Source organism: Triticum dicoccoides, chromosome 2A (genome assembly GCF_002162155.2).
Source record: "Triticum dicoccoides isolate Atlit2015 ecotype Zavitan chromosome 2A, WEW_v2.0, whole genome shotgun sequence".
NCBI lineage: Eukaryota > Viridiplantae > Streptophyta > Magnoliopsida > Poales > Poaceae > Triticum > Triticum dicoccoides.
Genome location: NC_041382.1, coordinates 116,064,801 through 116,089,649, shown reverse-complemented (window position 1 = coordinate 116,089,649; position 24,849 = coordinate 116,064,801). Strand labels below are relative to the sequence as shown.

General features: G+C 50.1%; 1 pseudogene; it reads right to left on the bottom strand.

Moving 5' to 3' along the window:
* Positions 1 to 6,151: 6,151 nt before the first annotated feature.
* On the bottom strand, positions 6,152 to 7,013 carry LOC119359138 (annotated as a pseudogene).
* Positions 7,014 to 24,849: the final 17,836 nt, after the last annotated feature.

The window sequence follows — 24,849 nt, the reverse complement described above, 5'->3', positions numbered from 1 at the left end:
GGGGCGAAGGGGGAGGGGAGAGCCAAGCTTAGGGACACGCTTGTCCGAAATGTAGGGTAAGTTACCAGCGTACCCCCACCGGTTTTGACACCGCGACGTGGAGCTTCATTTCGGGCTGAGGGGTAGAAGGGGGATTTCGCGTGTCTGGGCTGCGGGAGCGATTTCAGATGAGGAGGGAGTTCTGGCGCGCGTCCAAATTTCAGGATAACAAGGTGCAGTGCAGGTTGAAGAAGCGGGAGTTTCAAAGCAGGTGAGTCAAAAGATACTCGAGCTTGAAAATTTTGGGATAACAAGGTGCGGATTCCTTGTTCGGCAGAACAAACTTAACTGTAAAAAAACAATTCATACAAGACACAAGAGAGTCATGTCCCCTTTTACTATATTGCTATAGATGCCATTGAAAAAACTACAAGAAAAATGTAAAAAAAACCCGGGAGAACAAGATTACCCTACACAGTACCAAATCGATTCGCACTTCCCTCAACAACAACAAAAAACAAATCAATTCCCACCAAAGAAAGAGTAATGTCCCTTTTTATATGATTACAGATGCCATGATCTTGAATTTCAATTTTTGAATCCACGTTATGTTGAATTCAAATATATCGTTAGGTGACCTTGCGGTTTATAATTGATGTAGTCGTACATTTTGATCTTCCATCATATATGAACATTTTACTCCACCATGTGAACATATATGTTATCGTCTACCATATGGACTAAATTTGAATCAATTTTCCTTATTTGAATACGATTGTTGTCAAGTTATACAATAATTTAAATATTATCTTGATAACAAAAAACATACATATAGCAGTAATCATATTTCACTATGAACTACATGTACCATGCGCTCTCCAATTCAAATATTTGTATCCATTTTATGTTGAATTCAAATCATAGTACATTATTGGTCTAGGTAGCGAGATGTTTGGGATAATCTAAACCCTGTTTTCATACGTATAATTTTTGGCTGAATTGGGACAAGTTTTGGTATAAGCCTCTTGCAAAACCGGAGATTCTCTCAACAAGCCTCGTGGTTCCGAGAGGGAACGTGTCACCTTTGTGTGCGAAACGATATACGCTACCTCCCCCCTGATTTTATTTACAGAGGCAACATAGAACTATACGAGTGCCCTGTTAAATTTTGGAATTATTTTGGGTTCATTTGGCCTTTTTATACATTAATTGAGTTTTTGGACTTTTAATGTGCATAATATTAATATCAATTGCATGCACATGCTCCGGTGCACCAAAGTGGGTTGAAAAATCACATGTGTGTCCTTGGTTGAATTTCTAGGTCCCATGGAAGAAATGAGAATGAAATTCAAACATCTGGGCGTCATGACTCGGCCGAGAACATCGAGAAACTTTGATTTTAAATTCATGTAAATCGAAAACTCGCCTGGAAATCATGAAACTTGGCATGGTGTCATGTCATGGCACTAACATGTTGTGGTAAAAAAATTGGGCCGATTTGGAAGCTTGTGGTTCTAAGAGGGAGCGTGCCACCTTTGAGTGTGAAACGATATACGCTGCCCCCCTGAGTTTCTTAACAAAGGCAACATAGAACTACATTAGTGCCCTGTTAAATTTTAGAATTATTCTGGGTTCGTTTGTTGTTTTTTATACATTAATTGAGTTTCTGGTCATTTAATGTGCATAAGTCAAATTTGAACTACAAGCACATGCTCTCATGCACCAAAGTTGGTTGAAAAATCACATTTGTGTCCTCGGGTGAATTTCTAGGTCCCATACAAGAAATGAGAATAAAATTAAAATATCTGGGCATCGTGGCTCGGCCGAGAACATCGAGAAACTGGGTTTTAAAATTCTTGTAAATCCAAAACACATCTGAAAATCATGAAACTTGGCATGGATGTCATGTCATGGTACTACCATGTTGGGGTAAAAAAATTGGCCAAATAGGAACAGATTTTGGTATAAGCTTCTTGCAAACCGAAGCTTCTCTCAAGAAGGCTCGTGGTTCTGAGAGGGAACGTGCCACCTTTGAGAGCGAAACGATATACATTGTCCCCCTTGAGTTTATTTACAAAGGAAACATAGAACTACATGAGTGCCCTGTTAAATTTTGGAATTATTCCAGCTTCGTTTGGCCTTATTTACACATTAATTGAGTTTTTGGTCATTTAATGTACATAATTCAAATTTGAACTACAAGCACATGCTCCCGTGCACCAAAGTTGGTTGAAAAATCACATTTGTGCCCTCGGGTGAATTTCTACTCCCTCCTTCCATCTATATAGGTCCTAATGCATTTTTCGTGGCTAACTTTGACCAAACGTTAGAGCAATAATATATGACATGCAACTTACACAAAGCATACCTTCAAATTTGTATGTCAAATGAGCTTCCAATAATATAATTTTCATAGTATACATCTCATGTGCTATTAATCTTGTCAATAGTCAAAGGCTGTCTTGAAAAACACATTAAGCCCTATATAGATGGAAGGAGAGAGTATGTCCCATGCAAAAAATGAGAATAAAATTCAAACATCTAGGCATCGTGGCTCGGTCGATAACATTGAGAAACTTGGTTTTAAAATCATGAAACTTGGCATGGTGTCATGTCATGGTAGTACCATGCCGTGGTAAAAAAATTGGCCGAATAGGAACAACTTTTGGTATAAGCTTCTTGCAAATCGGAGCTTCTCTCAAGAAGGCTCGTGGTTTTGGGAGGGAACGTGTCACCTTTGTGTGCATAATTAAAATTTGAAATACAAGCACATGTTCCAGTGCACCAAAGTTGGTTGAAAAATCACATGTGTGTCCTCGGGTAAATTTCTAGGTTCCATGCAAGAAATGGGAATCAAATTCAAAATTCTGGGCGTCATGGCTGGGTTGGAAACGTTGAGAAACTTAGTTTTTTAATTCCTGTAAATCCAAAACTTGCATGAAAATAATGAAATTGGCTTGGTGCCATGACATGGCACCAACATGCTGTGGTAAATTTGCAGTCCGATTTGCGAAGGCGCACACATTAACAATCAACAAAGTGCTGTCACATTACAATCGGAAACACAAGTATCATTAAAACCGTGGGCGTTCTACTTACTAGTACCATTTATGTGCCACCACGCGTCCTCATTTTTTATTAGCTAGGAGGCGCCATGCAGGGTAGCTATTTGAGTATGAGAGGCGTGCGATCAGACCCCTGCGTGTGCTTATCGGGAGGAGAGCCCTTTGACCTCCATCTTCCGTCCACCTCTCTCCCAAGGTCTCCATTAATGGCGTGGCTATGTCTCACTCGACTGAGATTTAAGAGAGAAAAAAGAAAATCTGAAAGCACAGATCTTGATGTAAGATCCGACGGACCTATATAGCATCTACTGCGACTTATAGCAAGACTGATGAATATATAAGGACGATTAATTTTTTTTGATCAAAGAAGGGCTTGCCCCTTCCGATTTTCATTACTGAAAACCACCACAATTCATAAGAAGTTCAGCACAACTCCAGCCTAACACGAAGGACTAAAAGCTACCAGATTGAAATCGCAACATCCCAAGAGGCCAACAAAGGCCAAACATCTGCGCTAGAACCCAACATTTCACAACCGACGACACAATCCACATCCTAAACCGATTATTACATCAAAAGAAACCAGGAAACTAGTCTCCGCGGCAAGCGGCGATGAGCTCTTTTGTGTCCTCAAGACGCTGCTTGAGAACATCCACGGATTCCTCCACCAGCCTTTGGCGCTTGTTGCGGAGCATGTCATTCTCGTCCATAAGTTTCTTGACGATGACGCATGTCATTCTGGTCTGCACTTCGGATGATCTTCTCCCTCAGCAGGTCGTGCTCGGCCCGGATCCTCTCATTGCCCTCCCTTAGTTGCCGGATGACGCCGGTAGCCTGTTCAAATGAGGCTTTCATGTCGTCCTGCAACCTCGCCCAGCCGGAGATCTGATCCATCTGGCTATGGACGATCGCATGCATGCGCCTGTAACAGTCGTCGCCTGCCTGCGAGAAATTTTCCCAGGCTGCCGCGGCGCGGCGGGACATCTCTGCTGCATTCGTGGCGCGGCGGGGCATCTCTGCTGCTTCCGCGGTGTGGCCGGACCAGTCTGCTGCATCGACGGCGCGGCGGGACCTCCTTGCTGCTTCAGCGGTGTGACGGGACCTCTGTGCTACTACTTCCGTGCGGTGGGAGATGTCGGCTGCTCTCGCAGCGAGGCGGGACATCTCTCGTGCTTCCGCTTCCATGCTCGTCTCTCCCTGGTGGCAATCTCTTGACCCAGAACTCACACTGGCCATGGTAGACGCAAGGGAAGGATGCTGAATGACTTGTTTGTTTTTGTGGATGAGGAGTTGAGGAGGAATGTGCAGTCATCTTGGCATACTAGTATTTATAACCGAGTACTAATACACTCCTAAGTGGGAAACCATTTAGGTTGTGATCGGTGTGAACAGATTTGCAATTTAATATACTCCCCTTTTATAAGGCCCCGCTTCGGAAAGGTGCATGCATGCAACCATTTCATTGGTTGCATTGAAAGCCATTGTTGTTGGTGCCATGGCTGAAAAATTAATATACTTCATGCGTGTTTTTTCATTGGCTGCATGCATGTGAGAGAGTGCATTGGGAGTGAAATGAAAGAATTAATGTGAGCAAATTACTATGAGTATTGGTCTAAGAGAAATTGTCTTTAGGCCTAATAAACCCGGACAGAGGGAGTAGCGTGGTACTAATATGCTCGTAAGTGGGAAACCATTTAGGTTGTGATCGGTGTGAACAGGTTTGCAATTCAATATAGCGTGGTACTAATACGCTCCTAAGTGGGAAACCGTTTAGGTTGTGATTGGTGTGAACAGGTTTGCAATTCAATATAGTGTGGAGTAATTTGCAATTCAAATTTTAGTTTTTCCATTTTATAAGGCTCAATTTGGTTGTTCCCCAACACATGTTCAGATTCCAAGGTGCATTAATCATTGCATGCAAGTATTAAGAGAAAATTGACCAATGCATGTACTTTATGCATGCATGCATTGCAATTAATGCATTGATAAACATAATTTTTTGAGAAAAACAAGAGCATTAATTAGGTGCTTTTGCAAACTACAAAAAATATTCCACCACTCACCATCTTGGTTGGCGAGATTTTTGAATTAAGCCCTATAAACCGGAAAGGAGGGAGTACTACTGTGTACGTGCAATAACTGGCACCGTCGTATACATATCTTACGGTTAATGGGGCGTTCGACATGAATAGTCGCGTGGCGAGCTCTAGGCTAGTCTGTTTTTTAGACGCATTAAACCTATCTCTCGGGACTTCTCGCACGCACCATCGTGCCACCCACAAAAACTTATACTCTGAGTTTAGTAGTACGTTATACAGGAAGAGAAGAGGTGCACGCACACACTCGTCCTCTCACACACACGTCTGTTTTTTCTCGAAAAGGAGGATGATGACCCCCAGCCTCTGCATCTGGGAGTCACACACGCATCTGTAGCTACGAATTGTAGTGTTCTCAACCATCCGATTAGCTCTATCATGGATGTACCTATATACTAAATCATGCCTAGATACATCTATATTTTGACAAATGGAAGGCATGCATTGTGGAACAGAGGGAGTGCTTGTTATCAAAATGGATAAAAAGGGACGTATCTAGAACTAAAATACATCTACATACATCTCCTTGTATCCATTTTGATGACAAGTAGTACTTCTTACCCAAAGGAACTTTATATCCAACAGACACAAAGGGGCTGTTTGGTTTGTGACTAACTTTGCCAAAGATTGCCACACCTAAGGTTAGGCAAGTTTGACCAACTTAGGTGAGTGTTTGGTTCAAGCCACACCTTAGGCAAGCCACACTTGGACCCCACATGGCATACACACAAAAAGTGTGGCAATATTCCCTTAGGCTTGCCAACTTGTGGCTCTTATTTTGATGAACTAACCTTAGTCAAGTTTGGCAAAAATGTGTGGCAAAGTATGGCAATGCTAGTCCTAAAACCAAACAGCCCCAAAATATCCATTCGACTGTTGGAAATTACTGATCTGATGTCGAAGTAATTGCTGCATCGCCACCAAAACCCACCATTTCTTAAGCTAAAGTAGACCAAGGTAATCCCTATATTAGCATATTACTAAGATAAACAGAAGGCATTGTAGAAACATTTAGGACGTCAGCTTGTCAATCTGAATGTGGAGGGACACAAGCTTAGCCCCGGCCAGCAGCTTGGGTGGAACTGTCAAGAAGGTCAGCTCCTGCACATCGACGTCACCGGGATCCTTGCTGCTTTTCACCTCCATTTCCATCTTGACGGCGTCGGTCGTGCCTTTGGGCTCCCCCGGCGGGCCGTTCGCCCACAGCTTGGCCACGTAGTGCGGCAGTGGGGACGTCCCTGCTCTGATGCAGACGACCGACATGGCGATAGGCGCGCCAATGTCGAGCACGCCGCCGACCAAGAAAAATGCGCAGCGGTCCTCCTCCGCAAACAGCAAGAGCCGTGGCTCCGACAGTGGCACTTGCAGCTACAGCACCTTGCCATACTGGATCCTGTGCACGGGCATGGGATGCGTGGTGCTGATGTGGTGGTAGAGCGCCGGCGGCGGGCCTTCGTAGCCGCAGATGGGCACGGGGCATTTGCAGGGCGCGAGCGGACACACGCTCTGGTGATCGGCGAGCTTGTGGTAAGTGACGTAGAGCCCACAGCCTTCGTGCGGGCACTCCACCCTCACCGACGAAAAGACGGAGTCCACCGCTGTGTTCCGCACGTTGAAGCCACCGTCGCGCTCGCACTTCTGGCACTGCCGCTGGTTCCCGGGGCGCTCGACGCGGCAGTCCGCGCAGGCCAGGTGCCCTCCCTTGCACTGCAGAAATCAACCGAACAACACATCAATCAAGAAACCTGCACCTTGCTCAATCAGCCGAATGGACGCGGTGTATTCGAACCTCATACACTGGTGGCGTCAAGGGGCGGAGGCACAAGGGGCAGTGGAGCACGGTGAGGTCCATCGAGACCTTAGAGAGCTCCATCGGCGGGTCCTGTTCGGTCTGCATGATCTCGCCCTCCTCGTGCACAACCATCTCTTGACTTGGGCTAGGGTATTACAAAGCTTTACCGCCACTGTCGGTGTTCTGGGAATGGGGGTCCGCAGACTTGCCTGCCTGCGGCCTGCGGCGTGGCTCAAAGGGGGGCCCAGCACGGCCCATCTTCACCAACACAAACCCAAGACCTTCGCGAGGGGCCAAGCCCCGCGGGGCGGACGGCACAGAGCTTCCTCAGGCACGGCCTCGTCAGGCTGGCTCACGAGGAGGCGGAGAGATCAAGGCGGGGGTACCTCATGAGGTGCCCATGACGCAAGCCATGACAACTCAGGGCGCTAGGCGGGTGCCAGCCCGCGCAGCGTCCTCCTTTCCTCTTTGGTGCAAAGGGGGCAAGCGCAGCCGTGGAGTACCGAGGCATCAGGCAAAGGTTGCCCTTTCGGTGCAACGAGACCAAGACCAGGAGGACTACGAGACAGAGGTCACCGTGGAGCCCAAGACGGCGTCATCACCAGAGCTTTACGCAGGCGAAGACTACTTTTGTCAGGATAGCTGATACTTGATGTCCCCTTCAAATTAGCCCGCCATTGTTGGCTCCCTTCCCGCTCAATATTTGGGGAGAGGACCAGGGCCTCTATAAATAGGACCAGCCACCCCCACAGCAAGGGGGTCGGTCGTAGGAGAGCAGAGAGAGAGAGAGAGAGAGAAAGGTGACTAAACTCCTCCGAGCAGTTCATCGCCCCAGCCAAGAACAGACCCGCGTGAGGCTGTTCTTCCTTGTATTGTTCATCATCATCAGCCCAAGAGGCAATCCACACACCACACACTGGAGTAGGGTATTACACCACAACGGTGGCCCGAACCAATATAAACCCGATGTCTCTTGTGTTGTTCTTTCCTTAGTTTAGATCCTAGCACGGCGGAGTGGTGCAGGAAGGTAGGAGGCGAAATCTCCGGGCGCACCCCAGTGTTCGAACCTCAAGGGTCTGCCGGAACCCAAAATCCGACATTTGGCGCGCCAGGTAGGGGTGCGCAGGAATTTGTCTTCCGTCACCCCGTTCTCCTCCGACCATCGCGCTCATGTCTGACGCTCGTCGGGCCCGCGCGGAGCACCGGGCTGCCCTCGCTTCCCGTGTCGCCCAGACAGCCCCTGTCGGCGGGCATCCTCACCGTTCCCCGTCACCTGCCGTCAATGCCGCCACCGGCCCGGCGGGGGACGAGAAGCAAGCATCGCCTCAACATCCATCCGTGCACCAAGACGGCCGCACCGCAACTCCCTCGCTCGCCCCAGCTGGTTCTTCGTCCCGCGCGCTCCGCGCGCCCATGGGGCGCCGCAACCTCTCCCCCGCCTATGGCGCTGTACCGACACCCACAGTCGTCGCGACCCTCTTGGGCGGCTCGCAGGCGCCGCCTACAAGTTACCACGTCAAGCCGTTCATCCGTCGGGTCAGCGCCGCTTCCACGCGGCAGGGGCTCCCTTGGACCAGGCGGTGCCCGAGACCGGCCTGAGCTTCAGCTCGGAGGACCACCCCTCCAACTCGGCCTGCTCGGGCATGCTCCCCATGCTGTGCACCCCCACCGTCTGCCAGGTGGCCGTCACCAGAACTCTCATCGATGGCGGGGCAGGCCTCAGCGTGCTCTCAGTCGAGGCCTTCAACCTCCTCTGCATACCCCTGGAACGGCTACAGCCTAGCCGGCCCTTCTCAGGCGTTGGGGGCAGGTCGTCCGGCTCCTTGGGACAGATCCGGCTCCCAGTGACCTTCGGCACCTACGACAACTTCCGCACGGAGCTGGTCGACTTCGACATCGCCCCCATCGGCCTCCCCTACAACGCCATCCTCGGCTACCCAGCGCTGGCCTAGTTCATGGCCGCGACGCACCCGGCGTATAACCTCATGAAGATGCCGGGAGCAGCGATGTCCTCACCATGCACGGGGACACTGGGGACGCTCTGCGGGTGCTCAAGCTCGTCTTTAAGACAGCGGCGTCGGCACAGCCCGCCGCCTTGGAGGCCCCCGAGCCCAAGGGGGCTGCGCCCGCCAAGAAGAAACAGTTGTTCACCCAAGACAAGGCAGAAACCAAGCAGATACCCGTCGACGAGGACGGATCCACCAACACCACTTTCACCATAGGCGCCCACCTCAAACCCGAGCAGGAGCAGGCCCTGGTCGGGTTCCTGCGCGCAAACAAGAAGGTATTCGCTTGGGAGCCAGACCAGTTGGCAGGGATCCCCAGGAGTGTAATCGAGCATCACCTCAACGTGTGCCCCAACGTGCGCCCTGTGAAGCAGAAGGCCAGGCGGCGGTCCACAGAAAAGCAGGCCTTCATCGTTCAAGAGACCCGCAAATTAGAGGCCGCTGAGGTCATTCGTGAGGTCCGATACCCAGATTGGTTGGCCAACCCTGTCGTTGTGCCAAAGAAGGGAGGGAAGGAACGCATGTGTGTCGACTTCAGCAACCTCAACAAAGCGTGCCCGCAAGATCCGTTCCCGCTCCCCCGCATCGACCAGATCGTCGATTCCACTTCGGAATGCAACCTGCTTTGCTTCCTGGATGCCTTCTCTGTGTATCACCAGATCAAGATGGCGGTTGAAGACGTCGAGAAGACAGCCTTCCTAACCCCGTGTGGGGTGTACTGTTACACCTACATGCCATTCGGACTGCGTAACGCAGAGGCGACCTTTCAGCGGCTGATGCATATCACCTTGGGCCCGCAGCTCGGGAAGAATGTTGAAGCTTACGTCGATGACATCGTGGTAAAATCTCGGGAGGCCAGGACCTTGATACAAGACCTGGAGGAAACCTTCGCGAGCCTCAATGCAGTGAACCTACGGCTCAATCCAGAGAAATGTGTGTTCGGAGTCCCCTCGGGCAAGCTCTTGGGTTTCCTCGTGTCTCACCGAGGCATTGAGGCTAACCCGGAGAAGGTCAAGGCAGTGGAAGACATGAGCCCGCCAAAGACCCTCAGAGAAATGCAGAAGCTCACGGGGCACGTGACCGCGCTAGGGCGCTCATCTTCAAGTTGGGGGAGCGAGCGCTACCCTTCTTCCAGCTAATGAAGAGAAAGGGGCCCTTCGAGTGGACTGAAGAGGCCGACAAGGCATTCCAGGATCTCAAGAAATACCTGACCAGCCCACCGGTCATGGTGGCTCCGCGCCCTCAAGAACCCCTGGTGCTTTACCTCGCCGCCACTCCCTACTCTGCCAGCGCAGCCCTGGTGGCAGTCAGGGAGGAGCGTCGTATCAAAACCGCGGCAGCAGCCTGAGGCAAGGCGGAACTGGTACGAGGAAGGCCCACAGAAGCCGCCACGACGGCTAATGAGGACCAGCCGCCGCAGAGGGGCGCACCAGAGGCAGAAGAGGCCCCTCTCCCAGATGGCCAGTCTCAGGAGGCCTCATTGTCTCGAGAGGCGCCATGGTCTCCCAAGGGAGCCGCCAGCACTGACGCACTCCACCTCGTTGAGCACCCAGTGTACTTCGTCAGCATAGTGTTGCGGGATGCAAGGGCGCGGTACCCTATGCCCCAGAAACTCCTCCTCGCGCTACTGGTGGCCTCGCGCAAGCTGCGGCACTATTTTCAGGGTCACCCCATCAAGGTCGTCTCGTCATACCCCTTGGAGAGGGTGCTCAGGAGCCCCAATTTAGCTGGGAGAGTCGCTGAGTGGAACATAGAGTTGCAAGCATTTCAGCTCGAATTCAGCACGACCAGAGTCATCAAGGGAGCAGCGTTGGCGGATTTTGTGGCAAAATGGACGGAGGCGCCAGGCCTCAAGGCCGACGAGGATCGGTCCCTATTCCCGGGAAGCGAGGCGCCAGAAGGCTGGGTCATGTACTTCGATGGGGCGTTCTCCAGACACGGCGCAGGGGCTGGGGCGGTGCTTATATCGCCCACCCAGGACAAACTCTATTACGCCGTGCAGCTTTGTTTCCAGCAAGGCGAAAAGGTCTCCAACAACATAGCGGAGTATGAAGGTTTGATAGCGGGCTTGAAGGCCGCAGCTGCCCTGGGGGTGAAACGCCTCACCATCAAGGGCGATTCGCAGCTCCTTGTCAATTTCTCCAACAAGGTGTACGAGCCGAAGGATGAGCACATGGAGGCCTACCTTGCAGAGGTCCACAGGATGGAGAAGCAGTTCTGGGGGTTGGAGTTGCAGCATGTGCCCCGTGGCACCAATCAAGAGGCCGATGACATCGCCAAACGCGCGTCCAGGCGGTTACCTCAGGAGCCTGGCGTTTTCGAGGAACGGCTCTTCAAGCCTTCAGCCTTGTCGTCACTATCAAACACGGCTCAGCCCCGGGAGGAGCTCCCCCAGCCACCTGCCTCCGGAGCTCCGGCCTATGGCCCGGCCTCAGGAGCATGCCTGCTCCTGACGATGGAACCTCAGGAGGGATGTTGGATCACGGAGCTCCGGAGCTACTTGACTCAAGGGACCCTGCCGGAGAACGAGGAGGAAGAAGAGCGAGTGGCACGCCAGGCCACGGCATACTGCATCAGAGATGGAGAGCTCTACCGGAAGCGACCAAATGATGTATCCCTATGCTGCATCTCTAGGGAGCAGGGGAAGGAACTACTGGAAGATATACACGGCGGGGACTGCGGACATCATTCATCGTCACGGACCCTCGTCGGCAAGGCGTTCTGCAGTGGGTTTTATTGGCCCACCGCGCTCAATGACGCCGTTGAACTAGTGAAAGCTTGTGAGGCCTGCCAGTTCCACGCCAAGAAGATCCATCAGCCGGCAGGGGGCTTGCAGACTATCCCCCTTTCGTGGCCATTCGCAGTCTGGGGGCTCGACATCTTGGGTCCGTTTCCTCGGGCGCCAGGGGGCTACCGCTACCTTTACGTTGCTGTAGACAAGTTCACCAAGTGGGCTGAAGTGGAGGCTGTCCGCACCATTCCTGCGGGTTCCGCGGTCAAGTTCATCAAGGGCATCGTGAGCCGGTTCGGGGTGCCGAATCGTATCATCACGGACAACGGTTCGCAGTTCACCAGTAACCTCTTCAAAATGTACTGTGCTAACCTTGGAATGCAGATATGCTACGCTTCGGTGGCGCACCCCCGAAGCAACGGCCAGCCCGAGCGAGCCAATGCGGAGGTCCTGAGGGGCCTCAAGACCAGGACGTTCAAGAAGAAGCTGGAGGCCTGCGGCAGAGGTTGGTACGACGAGCTTCAGTCCGTGTTGTGGTCCATCTGCACAACTGCGACCAAGCCGACTGGGGAGACCCCGTTCTTCCTGGTCTACGGGGCCGAAGCGGTCCTCCCTCACGAGGTCAGACGTTGCTCCGCGCGGGTCCTGGCATTCAACAAGGCGCAACAGGACGCCATGCGGGAGATGGACCTCGTGCTGGGGGAGGAATGTCGCCGAGAAGCCGCGCTACGAGCGGCAAGGTACCAACAAGCGCTGCGGCGATATCACTGCCGCAACATCCGCCCTAGGACACTCGAGGTAGGAGACCTCGTGCTCAGGCGGGTCCTCTCCAGGGAGGTGCTGCACAAGCTCTCTCCCATGTGGGAGGGCCCGTTCAAGGTTGTTCATGTTTCCAGGCCCGGCTCAGCGCGCTTGGAGACTCAGGAGGGAGTGCCGGTCCAGAACGCATGGAACATCCAGCACCTCCAGAGGTTCTACCCCTAAAAAGGCCCAGAGCCTGTGAAGCAAGGCGAATGCCTGTGAAGCTATCGCGTTTTGGAAAAGGCCCGGAGCCTGTGAAGCAAGGCGAATGCCTGTGAAGCTATCGCGTTTTGGAAAAGGCCCGGAGCCTGTGAAGCAAGGCGAATGCCTGTGAAGCTATCGCGTTTTGGAAAAGGCCCGGAGCCTGTGAAGCAAGGCGAATGCCTATGAAGCTATCGCGTTTTGGAAAAGGCCTGGAGCCTATGAAGCAAGGCGAATGCCTGTGAAGCTATCGCGTTTTGGAAAAGGCCCGGAGCCTGTGAAGCAAGGCGAATGCCTATGAAGCTATCACGTTTCAGAAAAGGCCCGGAGCCTGTGAAGCAAGGCGAACGCCTGTGAAGCTCGCCGCCCGTGACACTCTCACGTAATAATGAGTTGGGGCTGTACACGCCCCGGAGTCTCAGGAGCGCCGGCCTCAGGCCCTGGGGCTCCCTCCCACGCCCAGTGGCAGCACTTAGCTCTGCGCTGGTGAGAAGACGTCGAAGACTAGACTAGGTGCCGGACGCGGCTTTTCATTTGCTTTCCGCAGTTGGCTTGTTCTTCTTCATTTGAAGTTTTATTGAAGTTGTTGCCGTCTTTGGCTTGCGATTCTTCGGCTTTTCACGCCCCTGCCTCGATTTGTCTTGTGCAAGGCCTCGTGAGGAGGAGAGCCGAGCGCCCTCGCGAGTGTTCCTATCCTAGTCACTCAAAGGGTTGGCGACCTGGGCCCCTTGCAGGAGCACCCCTCCAGTCCGTGCCCCTCGGGCACCGCGACACAAACACAGGGCCTGGGTCGGTCGCCCCCATGGCTGGGGCCGGGAACCATCCACGCGCGGGCACATAGTCAGAAGGTACGATGAAGAAAGCAAAACAATAATTAACAGCAATAACCCATATACGCCCCCGCGAGGCACCACACTACTGTCCTTCTTTATGCAGGAAAAGGAAAGAGAAAGAACAAATCTGGTGCGGCTCGCCTCGCACCGGCCCGCAGGGAAGCCCGAGCTGCCTCCGGAGCTCAGGCGGACTCCCTCTCGCGCTTCACTAGGGCGCGTTGGTGGGCGGACGCGCCACCCCCCCAAGCAGATACGATGGTGTGGGGGCTGGCTGCGGCCGCCACTAGGAGAGTCGCCGCCTGAAGAAGAACCGAAGAAGCTTGAGGAACCCTGAGCGCCGCCTGCCCCGCGAGCGCCGTCCTCTCCATCATCGCCGAAGCCGGGTTCCCAGTTGCGGTCGTCGCCCTCGGGGCAACACCCTGCGCGGCGACCATCTTCCCCAAACACCCTCACGTAGAGGGTGGCATCGCCGTCGAACCTGAAGTATAGGGTGCACCGACGGCCCAGGCCATGCGCGCGGGCAAACGTCTGCCAACCGCGGGCCAGGGCCAGGCTCCCGGCCGCGGAGACCTTCAGTGAAACCCATGAGGCCCGGCTGCAGCAGCCGTCGGCCTAAAGCCAGAGGCCGCTCGGGGCACCGGCCGGGAGCTCGCAGAGGAGGAAGTGAGGAAGTGGGAGCCGGGTTCTAGTCGGCTCCGCCGACCACACGACGAACTCCGGCAGCACCTCTACAGCGCGAAAGAGCAGCATAGGGGGACGCGCAGCCGGAGTGCACCCCCCGGCCGCAGCAATCCACCCGCCACCGCGCTGGAAAGCATCTCCGCGGCCGCGGGGAGCTGCCGTGGTGGCCACAGGATGTTTGCGGGGGTGCCCTCAGCCGCGCTTGGGCAGGGGAGAGGCATGCTCTGCCTGGCAAGCCTTCCCCTTCTCCGTGGCCGAGAACCTCCTCTACGGGGCCATGAAGAAGAAGGAGAAGCAAGGGGAGATGAACTGGAAGGGCGCACGCCGTCCCGTACTTATAGCCGGCGGAGGCCAACCGCCGACCTCCACGATCACAGGTAATCATGACCCGTTTTGCATGCAGGGACTTGTCCAGTCAGTGCAGTTGCCGAGGCACCATGGGGAAGCGGAGACACCCATGCCCAATCAACCACCACACGGCGCCCAAGGCCACAGGCTATTAGGGCCCGCGGCGCTTCGCTCTTGCCCTTCCGCCTCCCTGCACGGCCAAGTCCGGGCGCGCCTTGGGCTCGGGGGCTACTGTCGGCGTTCTGGGAACGGGGGTCCCCAGACTTGCCTGCCTGCGGCCTGCGGCGTGGCTCAAAGGGGGGCCCAGCACGGCCCATCTTCACCAACACAAACCCAAGACCCTCGCAAGGGGCCAAGCCTCACGGGGCGGACGACACGGAGCTTCCTCAGGCACGGCCTCGTCAGGCTGGCTCACGAGGAGGCGGAGAGATCAAGGCGGGGTACCTCACGAGGTGCCCATGATGCAAGCCATGACAACTCAGGGCGCCAGGTGGGTGCCAGCCCGCGCAGCGTCCTCCTTTCCTCTTTGGTGCAAAGGGGGCAAGCGCAGCCGCGGAGTACCGAGGCATCAGGCAAAGGTTGCCCTTTCGGTGCAACGAGACCAAGACCAGGAGGACTATGAAACAGAGGTCACCGTGGAGCCCAAGATGGCGTCATCACCAGAGCTTTGCGCAGGTGAAGACTACTTTTGTCAGGATAGCTGATACTTGCTGCCCCCCTTCAAATTAGCCCGCCATTGTTGGCTCCCTTCCCGCTCAATATTTGGGGAGAGGACCAGGGCCTCTATAAATAGGACCAGCCACCCCCACAGCAAGGGGGTCGGTCGGAGGAGAGAGAGAGAGAGAGAGAAAGGTGACTGAAATCCTCTGAGCAGTTCACCGCCCCAGCCAAGAACAGACCCGCGCGAGGCTGTTCTTCCTTGTATTATTCATCATCATTAGCCCAAGAGGCAATCCACACACCACACACTGGAGTAGGGTATTACACCACAACGGTGGCCCGAACCAGTATAAACCCGATGTCTCTTGTGTTGTTCTTTCCTTAGTTTAGATCCTAGCACGATGAAGGGGTGCAGGAAGGTAGGAGGCGAAATCTCCGCGCGCACCCCAGTGTTCGAACCTCAAGGGTCTGCCGGAACCTGAAATCCGACAGCCACATATTTTATACTACTTCAAGGTGCATTAAATCAACACATGCAAGTACTCCCTCTGGTCCTTTTTACTCTGCACATTAGCTTTGTCTGAAATCAAAGTTTGCTAAGTTTGACCAAATTTATATTAAAAAATATTAACATCTATAACATCTAATAAATATAATATTAAAATATATTTCGAGATGGATCTATAATAAATATGTTGTTATGTGAATGTTAATAATGTTTTGTATAAATTTGGTCAAAGTTGGATGAGATTGACTTCAAACAAACCTAATATGCAGAGTAAAAAGGACCGGAGGGAGTATCAAAAGGAGAGTCACGACATGCATGCATGCGTTGTAATTAATGCATTAGTAAACTCAAATTATTGAAATATATCGAGTGCAGTGCTTTGATGTGTCGCGTCAACTCGTACATCAATGAGAAGTTTGATTATCCTCTCCCTCGCAGACTTAACTGCACCTGCATTTGGCTGTATGGTAGGTTGGCCACACACCTGTCGGGCCCACCTGTCATACATGCAAAGGCAGGAGCGTCCCTCCCTTGCCCATGAGCGTGGTGGCTGGCAAGACTAGGAGAAGCTTTCGCTACATGCTCTCCCTCCCGCACACGGTGGACATGCAACAGTTCAATCGGTGTCAGATGGCCAGAAGCGTACTATAGTACTCCTCCAGTGCAGTAGTACTCCATCATTGTTCGACTTCCCGAAGAAGCGAAGAGCCAAACGCAGCCCGGACGCTCGTGTGGCAGTTTCATGTGTAGAGTAGTCTAGGATAGCGTGTACCATGCCTGTAAGCTTAAAATCGTTGGGGTCGGCTCCACGCTATGTGGCCGTCTCGAAGTTTTTTTAACAAATTAAAATAGTCTTCTGGCCCTACCTGACACCCTGGTGATTGTAGTTTGCACGCTCATCTGGTCAAGACAGGAATATATATTTTAATTTGTTTTTTTCTGAAAAGGGGGGACTCCCCGGCCTCTGCATCAGAACGATGCATGCGGCCACATATATTTTAATTTGTGGAGGGTAAATGTTAGAGGTTGCAGCAAATATATTGTACACTGCGGGTCTTTCAGCCAAGTTTAGAGGCAAGCATGTGGGGCCAGTGCTATGATGTGTCGCGTCAACTCGTACAACAAGGAGAAGCTTGATTTTACTACATGCCTTCTCCCTAACCCATGCGCACGGTTGCTCGCAAACAAGGACATGCTTTTGCTTAGTAATACTTCTACAACAAGCTATCCGTCCCGCTCGTGGTGGACGGACATGCAGCAGTGGATTCAACACTGTAGAAGCAGTAGTAGTAACATCATTGTTCGTCTTCTTGAAGAGGCGAAGAGCCAAGCGCAAACCGAACGTTGCAGTTGCGAACATTGGAGCACGCATATAGCCAGGCTCTTGCATGAGACAAAATTGCTATGTGAGCCCACTATTGTACTAGTACGTACAACTACTTGCTAGTATAGCCCCACCACTCCAATCCATGTACTCCCAAGTCTCTGCGCAACACTGCTCACTCCAATCCAAGACCAAGTGACCAGAAGCCACAAGCACCTATGGAGGCGATGGACGCGAGCGGCAGTCGGCTGTGCCAAATCATCCAAGGCGCAGGCCTACGGCCCCGCACCGTGCAGCGTTTCCAGACGGTGCTGGCGACCGCAGGCATCGTTCACGCAGTCATCGCCGCCGAGGGAGGAAACCCACAGCTGCCGGAGGGGCCTGATCCTCTACCCGTGCCGTTCTCTCTGACACAGCGCTGACTTGGGAGGTCCTCCGACCCTTCTTCCTCCCTACCGTATTGTCCGCAGATCTGACCTGCCGCCGCCGACATCCCGGGGACCCTCGGGTATAAGTTCTTTGAAAGCGGCCTTGCTCTACTGCCCCAGCTCCCCACGTGTCTGCATGTGCATCTTTTTCTACTCCCATCAGCTCTTCCAAAGCCACCTAATTTTTTAGTATTATTAGAGGTAAAGCTACTTCATGCATTCGAATCTAGGGCTTTGTTCAAACAACGAAGAAAGGGGGGAAAGTTGTAGCTTGAATCTAGGACTTGATTCAAAGAGGAAATAATATGGTGAAAGTAGTAGAGACCGGATACCCAACCAGTCTCTTGGTTGAAAAGGGAAATAATGGGAAAACGCAGTACAAACTGGATAAGGAACAAATCTATTATTGGTTGAAAAAGGATAGAAAGTGGCGGCTGGTGGACAAGTCAACAGAGTATGTCCATGATTAGATTTGCTGACATCACATAGTAAAAGGTCTCCAGGATTAGATTTGCTGCCCTCACATAGTAAAAGGTCTCAGGATTAGATTTGCTGCCCTCACATAGTAAAAGGTCTCAGGATTAGATTTGCTGCCCTCACATAGTAAAAGGTCTCCAGGATTAGATTTGCTGCCCTCACATAGTGAAAGGTCTCCAGGATTAGATTTGCTGCCCTCACATAGTAAAAGGTCTCCAGGATTAGATTTGCTGCCCTCACATAGTACAAGGTCTCCAGGATTAGGTTTGCTGCCCTCACATAGCATGAACAAACTCGACATCACCACTTTATGCTTCCTTGTAGGTACATTGTGCTGATGCGTCCACTGTCGCATGTCCTTATACCAACCTTTTGCTGTTGTTAATGTAAGGGGCATGTAAAATGAAGCGATCACACTGTTACCTTAGGGACATGTCTAACCAGTGTTATTGTTAATCTAATGCCTCTAGTGATAAGATGCAATTAAGTTACAAATGGCACTCCTGCTGTTTTCCCCAGTATGATAAGTAAGTTGCTCCTTTACGCTGCTGAGTGTCCTGGTGTCCCCACGGTCCCATGCCCTTAAACAAACTCTTTAGCTGCTATTGATTTACTGTGTCTGGTAAACAAGCAATGCCACCATTAAAGTAATCCCATATTTGAGGAATCTCATTGTTGATCGTAATGCTTTTGGTAACATGAAGCATTGCTGACATTTTAAAATTTCCACTGTCCTTGCGTGATTGCCATGAACATAATTAAGATGCTTCTTTTCATTTTGTATATGTTTCGTATATTCTTATTGACCAGCAATTGTTTACTTTCTATCTTTTTGTGCAGATAGGGATATCCATTTCACCTTGTTGCTATTGTGACCTTTTGGTGAACTACACAAAACACTTTTTTTGGAATGAGTGTCTTATGCAGTTCAACTAAAATGTCACGTGGGAAACATCTCTCAATTTTGGTGGAACTGCACAAAATGGTGATTGGAGTTTCCAAAATCTCCGTCAAGTTCTGCTGGTAATCTCGTGCAACATTTTATTAGCCTTTGCAAGATGGAGCTGTCACTGTCACCACAATGGCACTTTATTTTAGTGGAACTGCACAAAAGGATAAGAAAATTATAGTTGCACCTTACATGAGCCGGACATCCAACCTTAATGTTCCTCAATTTTAGTGCAACTACTAAAGAAGAACCTGCCAACTCACAAGAGCAAGTACTTCTTGCTAGCTGAATGATGCAATCTTTGCTTCATTTCAGGTGTACTGCAGAAAAAGGCGCATGAATTGAATCATGGAACTCCAGGCAGACCTCATCCAAGTAGTGCTGGAGGTTGAGTTTAAGGAGGCCGCTATTAAAGCGAAATCATGCTCTCCTGTCTCCTTGTTTGTGCTGTGCAAACATGTTGTGCAAACAGGAATACTCAACTACAGATGTTGTGACGGTCAAGAGCATTCGCCAAGTTCTTCAATTGTATGACATGGCTAGCCAAGATGGATTTAATCCCGATATTCACTTTATCAAAAGGCTCTAATGGGTTGGTTCTGAATCTTGCAAGCTGGGAATCAGTGAGATGTGTAGGCATCTTTGTTGTACTTATTATTTGAATCTTATTTGTTGGTTCTGAATCTTGCAAGCTGGGAATCAATGAGATGTGTAGGCATCTTTGTTGTACTTATTATTTGGATCTTATTTGTTGGTTCTGAATCTTGCAAGCTGGGAATCAATGAGATGTGTAGGCATCTTTGTTGTACTTATTATTTGGATCTTATTTATTGGTTCTGAATCTTGCAAGCTGGGAAACATGGCATGATGATGTAGAGGACAACAACCATAACAAACAGTTCAAACTTGGTAGTATTATCTTTGTGAAAGTGCGACAAATGTGCTGATCGTGTGCGTCCCGAGAATAATAATTCTAATTGTTGTAAATGTTGATCCTGTGGCACTGATAGAACGAGCGAATGAATTGCTTGTTTTAAGTATAAATTTCTATTAAAGCTAATTAATTTAAGTAAAGTGACCACTAACTCCTGTTATTACAGTACCAATACAGACCCGCTCGTGAACCGACGTGTGGCCGAGGGTGCATCTTCTGTCAGGCGTGCAGCGGACGAGGGAGGGGTAGTAACTGTTGTCTCCTGTACACACTTAGCTTACTGTTCAATCCAGTTCCCCAAGAGCTGAAAAACGAAATGCTGTCGCCGCCTACACACTCGTTCACTTGAAGAGACTCCAATGGCGATCCGAGGGGTGAGCCTGCTGGATATGGACTTCAGCAAGGAGTTCCCCTTTGAGTTTGCTGTTCAGTCCTATGGCTGCACCAAGTTGAATGTGATGTACACCAACGATACAGACTCGGTGAAGCTCTGCCTCGCCTCAGTCCTATGGCTGCACCAGGTACTGGAGCATTCACCCGTTTCATCGGCAGCGCCGACTGCACCTTCGCTACGGTGGAGAGAAGGAAGGACGCGACGATTCGTCCATCTGGTGCAACAAGCTTGTCGACATCCAGAAGCAATACAAGATCATCAGCAACGGGCAGGAGAAGGCCTCCGTGGTTGACCTCGCTGAGACCATCATCGACCCCTGATACGCCAACATGAAACAAGATGACCTGAACATGTGGGAGGTACCTCTGAATCTATCCTACATAACCTACGAGGCCAAGGATGCATACGCATGCTATGACATGTACAAGTAGATCTTGGACATGAGGGCGTGTCTGCTTCCCGTAACCGACGAGTACACGGACATCCGCAGCGTCATGATCAAGCGTGCCAGGAAGGTCTAGATGTTGTACTTTATCTGTTTATAAGCACCTTTATCATCTGAGTATTTCATGAATTAGCCTATGTGTCGTAATTATCTGTTTTGTCTGAAATATTTCTTTTAAGAACCCATTAACCTGATTGCTTTTTTAGTGGCTATTTGCTTATGTATGTAAACTAGTTCACTTGTCCGTAAAAAAAACTAGTTCACTCGGTTGCCGTGCTTTGAATCTCCTTCCTCCCAACATATTCCCCTCCTCGGGTGGACCCAGCAGGTCTCTGAATTTTCTCCCACTTTCTTTTTCGATGTAAACTGAGTTTTCTCCCATTACTTTCCCCTAGAACCAACTCAACTGTCCCACGTCTAGCCTAAAAAATAATAATACCCCACATACTATTAACTCATCAAATTAAAATGATATTTTATTTCGTAAGTTGAAAGTTCTTACAAAATAATAATAATAATTGTTTATATATAACTTGGCAAGTTAACTCCTAGTGATTGTGTACATAAGCTTGCAAAGATTTTACTGATTTGCAATCATGTGTTTATGTCATTTCTCCGTCTAGCCCAACATGATATTTTCACACAGCCCAGCAAGTCCGCGGATTTCGAGAAAAATGAAATGGGATTTAAATGGGCTGCATAGATGCTACATCATTGTTTCACCCAGCCCACCAAATGGACTAAAAAACAAATGGACTGGCTGACATGTGGGCCAGTAGGTCGAAGCCTAAGAAGGCGTTGGATTTACATCCAACGGCCGACATTCTTCTTCAATCTCTCGTCTTCTTGCTCCAGCCACCCAAAGCAGCGTCGATCGTGCCACGTGCTCCTGCCTCTCGTGGCCGGCTGTGATGCCGCGGAGGCCTCACCACCCCCTACTACTCCCACCGCTGGCCCAGGGTATCCCTCTACTCACCCACACCCCCTGTTATTCTGCGGCGACGACAGCCTCACGCCGCAGCCGAACCAGTGAACCCTCGTACTCCTCTCCACGTGGGCATCCACTGTCGCGTCTTCCCCGGCTCCGCGGCGTCCCCTTCCTAGGCCTCGCCGTCGTCCACCACCTTGGTGCTCTCGGCGCGGCGTGGTCAATATGGTCAATGACCGACTTCCATCGGAAGAGTACTGTACATGGAGAGGCTGACAGCTGGTCCACGGCCACAGCCCAGTTTTTTTGTGATTTGCCAAGTAAGTCACTTTGTCAGGCATGTTGGGCTGCAAATCTTTCAAGGTGAGGAGAGCTTCATTCGGCTGGCTGAGAAAATGGCCTATCAGTAATGAGAAATGGGTTGTACATTTTAAAACACATCAAACCCGCAATTAGTTTCAAATATATTTTTTTTCATTTCGAGATTTTAAATTACATTAATTTTTATGCGTGGAGAATTTGTTGGATTTTATATTGATATACATTTATTTTAAAATCAGTTTGAATGTGAGTCGAAATTTTGGGATTAAAAACAGTTCGGACCGCACCGAAATATGTAAAATTTCGTATAATTTTTTAACCGTGGCCACAATATGGGTTGTAATGCTAACAAAAAGAATATGGGCTCCAGAAAAACCTTAAGAATTAGCAAATGGGCTGTAAATTATTAGAAATAATGGCAGATGGGATGTATGCTGTTTTCCACAGATTTGAGGCTTTCCTAAAAAAAGGTTGACACACAAGCAGTGACTGTTGGATGTCCATCGAACGACCGTCATGCTTCTTCAATCTCTTCTCTTCCTGCTCTAGCCGCTCAAACAAGCGCCGACGGGACTGCCTGCTCCCTCCTCCCCGCGGCCGACTGTGCTGCCGCGCAGGCCTCACCGCCCCACCGTACTCCCATCGCTGGCCTAGCCATCCCTCTACTCACCCATACCTGCTATTATTCTCCGGTGACGGCAGACAAACCAGTAAACCCTCGTACAGTCGTACAACCCTCCGCGAGGGAATCAACTGCCAAGTCTTCTCTACCTCTGTGTCGTTCCCTTCCTAGGCCTCGTCGTCGTCCACTGCCCTGGTGCTCTCGGCGCGGCCTGGTCAACATGGTCAACGATCGACATGCATCTGAAGTCGACTGTACATGGAGAGGTCGACAGCTGGGTCCACGGCCGCACGCAAGGAAATGCCTCTTTATTACGCGCAAAATAATGATTCCTCCACCTAACATCAGGGACCTGCTACCTCTTGAGCACTGCGTTGGTTTTCCCCGAAGAGGAAGGGATGATGCAGCAAAGTAGCGTAAGTATTTCCCTCAGTTTTTGAGAACCAAGGTATCAATCCAGTAGGAGGCTACACGCGAGTCCCTCATACCTGCACAAAACAAATAAATCCTCCCAACCAATGCAAATAGGGGTTGTCAATCCCTATAAGCCAGTTATGAGAGTGAGATCTGATAGATATGATAAGATAATATTTTTGGTATTTTTATGATAAAGATGCAAAGTTAAATAAAGGCAAAGTAAATAGCAAAGGAAATAACTAAGTAGTAGGAGATCAATATGATAAAGATAGACCTGGGGGCCATAGGTTTCACTAGTGGCTTCTCTCGAGAGCATAAGTATTCTACGGTGGGTGAACAAATTACTGTTGAGCAATTGACAGAATTGAGCATAGTTATGAGAATATCTAGGTATGATCATGTATATAGGCATCACGTCCGAGACAAGTAGACCGACTCCTGCCTGCATCTACTACTATTACTCCACTCATCGACCGCTATCCAGCATGCATCTAGAGTATTAAGTTGAAAACAGAGTAATGCCTTAAGCAAGATGACATGATGTAGAGGGATAGACTCATGCAATATGAAGAAAACCCCATCTTGTTATCCTCGATGGCAACAATACAATACGTGCCTTGCTGCCCCTACTGTCACTGGGAAAGGACACCGCAAGACTGAACCCAAAGCTAAGCACTTCTCCCATTGCAAGAAAGATCAATCTAGTCGGCCAAACCAAACTGATAATTCGAAGAGACTTGCAAAGATAACCAATCATACATAAAAGAATTCAGAGAAGATTCAAATATTATTCATAGATAGACTTGATCATAAACCCACAATTCATCGGTCTCAACAACACACCGCCAAAAGAAGATTACATCGAATAGTTCTCCACAAGAGAGGGGGAGAACATTGTATTGAGATCCAAAAAGAGAGAAGAAGCCATCTAGCTACTAACTATGGACCCGTAGGTCTGAGGTAAACTACTCACACTTCATCAGAGAGGTTGTGATGTTGATGTAGAGTGTGAGTAGTTTACCTCAGACCTACGGGTCCATAGTTAGTAGCTAGATGGCTTCTTCTCTCTTTTTGGATCTCAATACAATGTTCTCCCCCTCTCTTGTGGAGAACTATTCGAAGTAATCTTCTTTTGGCGGTGTGTTGTTGAGATCGATGAATTGTGGGTTTATGATCAAGTCTATCTATGAATAATATTTGAATCTTCTCTGAATTCTTTTATGTATGATTGGTTATCTTTGCAAGTCTCTTCGAATTATCAGTTTGGTTTGGCCGACTAGATTGATCTTTCTTGCAATGGGAGAAGTGCTTAGCTTTGGGTTCAGTCTTGCGGTGTCCTTTCCCAGTGACAGTAGGGGCAGCAAGGCACGTATTGTATTGTTGCCATCGAGGATAACAAGATGGGGTTTTCTTCATATTGCATGAGGCTATCCCTCTACATCATGTCATCTTGCTTAAGGCGTCACTCTGTTTTTAACTTAATACTCTAGATGCATGCTGGATAGCGGTCTATGAGTGGAGTAATAGTAGTAGATGCAGGCAGGAGTCGGTCTACTTGTCTCGGACGTGATGCCTATATACATGATCATACCTACATATTCTCATAACTATGCTCAATTCTGTCAATTGCTCAACAGTAATTTGTTCACCCACCGTAGAATACTTATGCTCTCGAGAGAAGCCACTAGTGAAACCTATGGCCCCCGGGTCTATCTTCATCATATTAATCTCCTACTACTTAGTTATTTCCTTTGCTATTTACTTTGCCTTTATTTAACTTTGCATCTTTATCATAAAAATACCAAAAATATTATCTTATCATATCTATCAGATCTCACTCTCGTAAGTGGCCTTATAGGGATTGACAACCCCTATTTGCGTTGGTTGTGAGGATTTATTTGTTTTGTGC